At 37.3% G+C, this 8,846-nt stretch overlaps 1 long non-coding RNA gene across 1 annotated transcript; it reads left to right on the forward strand.

Annotated features, from left to right (window-relative positions):
• The first annotated feature begins 5,212 nt into the window (after window positions 1–5,212).
• Window positions 5,213–6,030, forward strand: LOC136201011 (uncharacterized). Its single transcript, XR_010673640.1, has 3 exons — window positions 5,213–5,358; window positions 5,450–5,585; window positions 5,686–6,030. It is a non-coding gene; the product is annotated as an uncharacterized lncRNA (long non-coding RNA).
• Window positions 6,031–8,846: the final 2,816 nt, after the last annotated feature.

Here is an 8,846-nt window from a genome sequence, read left to right on the forward strand (position 1 = left end):
GTCAATTCCTAACTCTCAAGTCAAGCAGTCTTAGTCAGCATAAGTACTAAAACTGTCTGACTAATCATTCACCCGTGCTGACCAACACGCCGAGTTATCAAACTCTTAAAACAACATTAGGTCAGCATAATTAAAAGCGAAAAAGTTACTTTAGTTCCTAACCCCTCCCTTGGAACTAATTACTAGGGACCAACAATTGTTTCCTCGGATCTTCGCCTTTTTTATGGACCAGGTGTGTCCCTGTCTTTCTTCTTGAGTTGCTCAACCTCTCTCCATAGATACCAAACACCTTTGATGTCGCAACAAATTTCGATACGCTTCATAACCTGTAAGTTTAAAGGTTCCATAACGGGACCAAAGGTTAGTGTAGTAATCTTTGGGTCAAAGAACCCAAGATTCTGAGCAATGGTGGTGATGAATGGTCCACAGAAAAGGCTAGTGACATTCTTCTTTTGTTGCAGGGAGGTGATGTACTCGGTAAAATAATACCCAACGTTCAGTGGCTTTCGGTCCCGTAGACAGGCCAGGATGAACAGGTCAGCAGATAGAACAGTGGCTTGATGAACCCTGCCAAAAAGTAAACCAGCGAGTAAACGGTGTAAGTATTTCAAGGCATAACTTTTGATACCTGAAGCCTTGGATGAACTTGGGTTGTAGTCAGTATGGCCAGTGATGGCATGCTAGAAGGAGTTAGCATCAAATTCTTGGGTGCATGTGTCAACATATCCTTCAAATGTGCAAATGCCTGTTTGCACTTTTCATCGAAGATGAAATCGGCCTCCTTGTGTAGTAGTGCAGAGAGTGGCTGTGCGATCTTGGAGGAATCCTTGATAAATCGTCTGTAAAATCCAGCGTGCCCCAGGAAACTTCGAACATCCTTGATGGTTTTGGGAATAGTCAGTTTTTCGATGACTTCCACTTTAGCTTTGTCAACTTCCAGCCCTTTACTTGATATTTTATGACCCAGCACAATTCCTCCTATTACCATAAAATGGCATTTTTCCCAGTTAAGGACTAACTGTGTTTCTGTGCATCTCTCCAGAACAGCTTCCAGATTTTCCAAACAGGCTTCGAATGTCATTCCATAAACGGAGAAGTCATCCATGAAGATTTCAACTATTTTTTCGATCATGTCATGAAATATGGCCATCATACATCTTTGAAATGTGGCGGGAGCATTGCACAATCCAAATGACATGCGCTTGTACGCGAAGGTCCCATATGCACAGGTAAATGTGGTCTTCTCTTGGTCTTTGGTGGAGATGTGGATCTGATTATATCTTGAGTACCCATCCAGGAAGTAGTAGAATTGATAACCAGTTAGTCGCTCCAACATCTGGTAGATGAATGGTAATGGGAAGTGATCTTTTCGTGTTGCTTCATTCAGCTTCCTGTAATCGATGCACATTCGCCATCTCGTAATTGTTCTCGTCAGGATGAGTTCATTCTTTTCATTTCGGACCACGGTGGTTCCTCCCTTCTTTGGAACAACTTGTACAGGACTGGTCCACACACTATCTGAAATTGAGTATATGATTACTGCTTCGATAAGCTTTATAACTTCCGCTTTGACGACTTCCTTCATGTGAGGGTTCAGCCTTCTCTGTGGTTGCACAGTTGGTTTGTGATTCTCTTTCATTAAAATCTTGTGCATGCAGATGGTTGGACTGATCCCCTTTATGTCTTCAATCTTCCATGCTAAAGATTCCTTGTGCATTCTTAGGATGGTTAGCAGTTGTTCTTTCTGATCCTCTGTTAATGTCGTCGAGATAATCACTGGTCTGCTATTCGGTAGATCCAGGAAAGCATATTCTAAATGATCGGGCAACGGTTTCAGCTCTAGACATCTCGCTTCCTCTTTCTTTCCTATGTCTGGCTCTGGAAGGATATCCTTTTCTTCTTCATCAATGTTGCTTCCAGCAGTTTCCTCATTATGTACTGATTCGAACAATTGTTCTTCTTCTTTATCCTTCTCTGCATCATATTGTTCCTGCAAAAAGAGACTTTTGTCATATTTATTTAGGAAGTAACACGAATCATCAGAGGCAGATGCATAGCGAACAACTTCATGCATTTTAAACACTACTTCTTCATTGTTGATTTTTAGAATAAGATGTCCCTTATGTACATCAATGTCAGCTCTTCCAGTTGCTAGAAAGGATTGTCCCAAGATTATTGGAACTTCCAAATCTTCAGTAATATCCATTATTACAAAATCAACAGGTAAAATAAAATTTCCAACCTTAACCAGGACATCTTCGACTATGCCTTTGGGGTATCGGATTGATCGATCAGCTAGTTGAACCGTGAGCTTTGTAGGTCTTGGTTCTCCTAACCCAAATTGCATATAAATTGAATAAGGCATAAGGTTGATGCTAGCTCCTAGATCACATAGGGCATTTTGAATAGTGAGTGTTCCTATTGAACAAGGTATCGAAAAACTCCCTGGATCTTTGAGCTTCTTTGGAAGCTGCTGTTTGGCTTGTAGAATTGAGGAACTATCTCTGTTCAGTTGTACCATAACTACACTTTGCAACTTTTTTTTGTTGGTGAGTAGGTCTTTCAGAAACTTGACATACATGGGCATTTCGGATAAAGCTTCGATGAAAGGTATATTGATGTGCAGTTTTGTCAGTTGTTCCAAAAAGCTCTTGTGTCACTTCTCGCAGTTTTGCTGCTTCAATCGTCCTGGGTATGGTACTCGTGTTTCATATGGAGGCGCAACTAGTTCATCTTCGATCAACTGTTTATCCTTCTTCTATTGGGGTGCAGCTGTTTGAACATTTGGCTCAGCTATTCTGCCTGCAATAGATTTATCAACAGTGTTCGATAACTCCTTGCCTCCTCTTAACATAATAGTATTGACCTCTTCTTTCGGGTTGGTCACTGTGTTGCTAAGGAGTGCGCCTTTCTCCTTTGAAGATATGACCGTTGCAAATTGTTGCATTTGAGTTTCAAGGCTCTTTATGGATGATTGTGTCTGCTTCATGAACTGCATCATCATGGACTCTAAGTCAGGTTTTCCTTCTTGTTGAGCAGCTGGTTGCCTCTGATATTGATGATTAGATGTGATGCCTTGTTACGGCGGATAAGTTGCTCGTTGATTGTCATGTTTCGCTACCGGATTTTTCAGGGGCACGAACGCCGGAAGCTAAATCGGTTAATAGTTTTTCTTAATTAAAACTATGTTTTAGAGTCGCCACCAATCAAAATTAAGGCGTGATTGGACACCGAAAATGGTTGAATTTTAATGAATAAAGGGGGTCTGCGAAATAGAGATTTTTGGTTCGTTTGTCGGTTACGTGTAGGGAAGAAAAACTTGATTAATCACCCTACCCCGTCCAAATATTGGTACTGAAAGATGTGATTTTTATGTTAAATTTATTTGATTTATCTCAATTTGATTTATACTTTTTATAATATAATAGAGGCATATAATTTTATTACATGATTAATGTCATAGGTATTTAATATTTATGTAAAGTTGGATCATTACTCGTATCCTTTTAATTTTCATAACTCGGGTAATTCGCATATCTATGACATAGAACTATGGATTAAAACGTCGAATTTTATATAATTTGGTAACGGTTACTTCATATTCATATAACATAGAGTTGTGAATTAACTCGTTCCGTTTTTGTTTATTCAGTAACATTTAATTCGTATTTCTATAACATAGAACTACGAACCATCTCGTTACTCTTTTTTCATTTTTTATACCTTTATAACATATACGTATAAATTGAAACGTTCCACGTTAATTAAGTTTTAATTTTTTATCGTTTTCATACCTCTATGATGTAAAGGCATAAATTGATTCGTCTTAACTTCATTAGTGTGTACATTTTTTGTTTATATCCCTATGACATAGGACTATAAATCAAGTCGTTTAATGGGGTCGGCGACAGCCGGGATAGCAGAGGGCATAAATTCCAATCGGACTTCAGAAGTAGAAGCGCAAAGTCTTCTTCTTTCAGTAGAAATCGGGATCCATGTTCAGCAGTCCCTAGTCATTGAAAAGATTAGATGGTTAACTCGCCTGCAAGTCCAATACCCGGCTACTTTCGAAGTAACAGAAAGAAAAGCAACGACTGGAGTGGGAGAGTCAGAGTCGAAAAGAGGATTCGATCAAGTTGGTGAGCCGTGTGATGGGAAACCTTCCCGCACGGTTCGGATTTTAGTTCCTGTTCAGGGCAGAAAGTCAATAAGCAAAAGACCAAAGCTCCTCTTTTCTAAGAATGTTGGAATCTTTCCTTCGTCATAACAGGCTCCAATCTTTTCTTATTAAAGAAAGCTAAGTTCCGTGGTCAGTCTTTCCTTCGTGTGTTCCAGCTCGATCCACTTTTCAATAAGAAGTAGCTTTAAATCCGAAATCCATATCTATGAATTGAAAGGTCCGAATGATCAACTCTGCAATCAAGCAAAACAGCTAAAAGGAATACAACTGAAAGAACACTGTCGATCAACCTTCAACCGATCTCCTCTCCTCAAGCTACCCCCCTTCGTCGGCACTTGCCACCTTTCTTAACAAGCCCTCGAGTTTTCGGGTAGAGTAGTGGTCGCCATTAATTTTTCGTAAAAGAAAGATGTAGTTAGATTTAACCATATGAAAATAAATGATTTTTACTAATGGTATAACACATATATGTTATGTGAAAATAAATTGGTTGAACTATGCAAGTAATATGAAATTAAGTAATGAAGGGTCCACATTAGGAATGGGTTAAAAGGGGTTTGAGGGTCAAATTAGAATTTTAGACAATTAAAAGAGGGCCTAATCTAGCTTAACTCAAATAATCAGGGACCCAATTAAAACATGGGGGATTTTAATTAGAACTTGGATTAATAAAGGAAATTAGAGGTAATGTGGGAGGGGGTTAAATTGAAAAAAAATAAAATGAAAAGGGCCAAATTGGAGAACCAAAAAACAGGGAGGGGCGAGATGTAATTAGGAGGGGTCAAACTGCAATACGGAGGGACCTGATCTAAACAGTTAGAATAATGAGGGGCCGAATTCACAAATTATAAAAAAGAGAAAGGAGCAATGTGGGATTTCACAGGGGTAATTCGGGAATTTAAAATGACGGGGTATATATTCGGCATTTTAGGGTTTTTTCTCCATTTTATCGTGCGACCTCCTCCTTCCTTTTCTCTTCTCTCTTCCACAGAGAAAACGCGATTCTTCATCGTAGCCACCGCCGCCGTCTCTCCGTCGATGATGGCGTCATCGCCGTTATAGCAGCGCCAGAGCGCCTTCTTCCTTCTCTTCATTTTCGAAGCCGGAGCGCCAGGCTTCTCTCCTCTCTCGAGTTCGCGCGGATCTGCTCCGATCTGTCCGTCTGCGGCGAATCCACGGTAAGTTCTCACCTTTTCCTCCTATTCCCCCTCTTCTTTTCTCAGTTTCCAGCGTGTCGTTCTGATGGCCATTTTTCTATGGTGTTTACAGGTGAAACGGAGCTGAACCGCTTTCGATCTGTCCCGTTTAAGGGGTTTATAGGCGGTTTTACGCCCCTGTGGAGCGCGGACAGCCATCGCTCGGCTCCTTCGAGGTCCGATCTACTCCTGGTCTGGTTTCTCCTAAGGTAAATAATGTTTATTGTGTTTTTTCCTTTTCGTATTTTCGTCTTTAACGGAAATGTCACTGATTTATTGCTTTTCTTGTTCGTTGGACCCGCAATACAGGTCGGTGGTGACTCATGGGTTTGCTACAGATTAAAGAAAACAAAGACCCTTATTTGCGATATTCTGTGTTTTTCGTTTGGTAAAAAGAAGCTTTCTGGGACTTGCTGTTGATTTGAAACGGAGATGATTTCTTTTCATGATTCCGTGTTTTACTCTTTTCAGAAACCTTTTTATCTTTTGGTTTTGGTTTAGTTGCAGATTCTGTTCTTTTTCTTATTTTTTTGGTCTAGATCCGAGGAAGAGTATAACCTCATTTTTGGTTGCATTGTAAATGTATTTTTTAGTGTGAAGGAAAAAAACAGTACAGTGAATGAATGAAAGAAGAAGAAAATGAGATACAGTGCATAAGGAAATAATAAATAAAAAGATCTAAATAGTGAAAATGATGGTTTTTTCTGGAGATTTCCAGGTCTGGAAAGTAGAATCTATTTTCCAGGTCTTTTGAAATCCCTTGCATCTTTAAGGTTTTTAAGAAAATAAGATACAATAAATAAGAGACTGAAATGATAAAAAAATGATTTTCTGAGAGGCTGGGACTTTCCAGATCTGGAAAGTAGAACCTATTTTCCAGATCTGTTGGAATCCCTTGCATCTTTAATATTTTTAATGAAAATGAGATACACTGGATAAGAAAAAACAAATTGAAGTAATAAGAATGATGGTTTTATCAGAAGCTAGGGACTTTCAGATCTGGAAAGTAGAACCTATTTTCCAGATCTATTGAGTCCCTTGCATTTTTTAAGATTTTTTTGTTTCCAGTTTTCAGAACTTGGATACTGGTTTTTAAAAGACTCAGCTTTTAACTTAAAAGAAGAAAATAAGTACTATTTTTAAAAAGGTAGAAAGAAGTAAATGAACGACTGAGCCAGTAGTGTAATGAAAAGAATAGAAGAAAAAGAATTAATGAAGAGAGTAGAAGAAAAAGAATTAATAAAAATGACAGTTTACCTGTTGGATCAAGAGAGTCTAATGAGGAAGAAGCACCTCTCTTTATCTACATTTCGTGGCTGAAAACAGCTTTTAAAGCGGCTCCCCGCAACCGAATCTAGCTTTTAGAGCGGCTTCCCGCGAATGAAGTGAGCTTTTATAGCAGCTCCCCGCGAGTTCGGAGACTAGTGCCCTATGACAGAGGCATTCATCTCAAGAGAGAATATGAGGTTTTATGACCAAAAACCTTAAAGGAATTGGTTGTTAAATGAGAGTGATCCTGAAGACCTGATATCGAGGAATTGAAATGGGTAAATTCTATCTTGAATAGATTGGGGTCACGATACTTGACCTTGAAGGATTAAAAAGCAGACATTTCTATATTGAATAGAAATTGATCGTGAGATCTGATCAAAGGATTAACAAAAACAACAAGGGTTTCTATCTTGAATAAAATTTGATCTCAAAAGATACGTGATTTCAAAAGATTTAAAGAAGAATAAATTTTTATATCGAATAGGATCCGACTCAAAAGATGCATGATCTTATCAGATTCGATTTTGAAAATAGTTTTCTACTTTGGATATAACTGAATCTTGAGATTTGATATCGAAGAATTAAAAAAAAGGTAAATTATACCTTGAATAGACGTGAATCCCGAGACTTTTATCTTTAGGTGTTTGAAAATGGGAAAATTTCTATTTTGAATAGAGGAGAATTCTGAGACTTGATCTCAAGGAATTCAAAAGTAATAAATTATATCGGGTATCAAAGTTAATCTCGAGACCTGGTCTTGAGGAATTCAAAAGGGGAGAACTCGTATCTCGAATAGAGGTGAAATTTGAGACTTGATCTCGAGGAATTAAGAAAACGATAACATCTATCTTGAAATAAAAATGAATTTTGAGACTTAATCTCGTTGAATTCAAAAATGGGTGATTTTTTTATCTTGAATGGAAGTGAATCCTGAAGACTTGGTGTTGAGGAATTCAAAAGGAGCAGAGAATCTTGAGATTCGATCTCAATGATTCAAAGGGGGGTAAATTTTATCATGAATAGAGATGAATCATGAGACTTGATCTCAGTGGACTCAAAAAGTGAAAAGAAAAGTTTATAAACTGAATAAAAATGACTTAAAAAGTAACAAAAAATTATATCTTAAATCGAATCATGAGGCTTGATCTCAGTGGACTCAAAAAGCGATAAAAAGTCATATATTGAATAGAAATAACTTAAAAAACAGCAAATATTCATATCTTGAATCGAATCATGAGACTTCATCTCAGTGGACTCAAAAAGTAACAAAAAGTTATATATTGAACAGAAATGAATCGCGAGACTCAATCTCAGTGAACTCAAAAATAAAGATTTCTATCTCGAATACAAATGAATCACGAGACTTGATCTCAGCAGATAAAAAATAAAGATTTCTATCTCGAACGGAAATGAATCGTGAGACTTGATCTCAGCGGACTCAAAATGGGTAAAGATTTCAATCTTGAATAGAAATAAATCGTGAGAGTGTATCTAACAGACTCAAAATGGATGAAGATTTCTATCTTGAATAGAAATGAATCATGAGACTTGATCTCAATGAACTCAAAAATGAATAAAGATTTCTATCTCGAATAGAAATGAATCGTGAGACTTGATCTCAGTGGATACGAAATAAAGATTTCTATCTAGAATAGAAATGAATCGTGAGACTTGATCTCAACTGATCCAAAATGAATAAAGATTTCTATCTCGAATAGAAATGAATCGTGAGACTTGATCTCAGCGGACTCAAAAAGAAATAAAGATTTCTACCTCAAATAGAAATGAATCGCGAGACTTGATCTCAACGAATCCAAAATAAATATTTCTACCTCGAATAGAAATGAATCGTGAGACTTGATCTTAGTGGACTCGGAATAGTAAAAAATTATATATTGAATAGAAATGAATCGTGAGACTCAATCTCAGTGGATTAAAAAAGGAATAAAGATTTCTATCTGGAATAGAAATGACTCGTGAGACTTGATCTCACTGAACTTGAAATAATAAAGATTTTTATCTCGAGTAGAAACGAATCTTGAGACTTAATCTCATCGAACTAAAAGGAACACAAGTTTCTATTTTAAATAGAAAAGAGAAATTTCCACTAGAGGAATCTTTGAGAAAACTGTGTTTTTTTTTTGCAATGTGATGTGATTATTTCTTCAAAATATCTATAAATGAGAAAAAAAAAATTG

The sequence above is a fragment of the Euphorbia lathyris genome, chromosome 7 (assembly GCF_963576675.1).
Source record: "Euphorbia lathyris chromosome 7, ddEupLath1.1, whole genome shotgun sequence".
Lineage (NCBI taxonomy): Eukaryota > Viridiplantae > Streptophyta > Magnoliopsida > Malpighiales > Euphorbiaceae > Euphorbia > Euphorbia lathyris.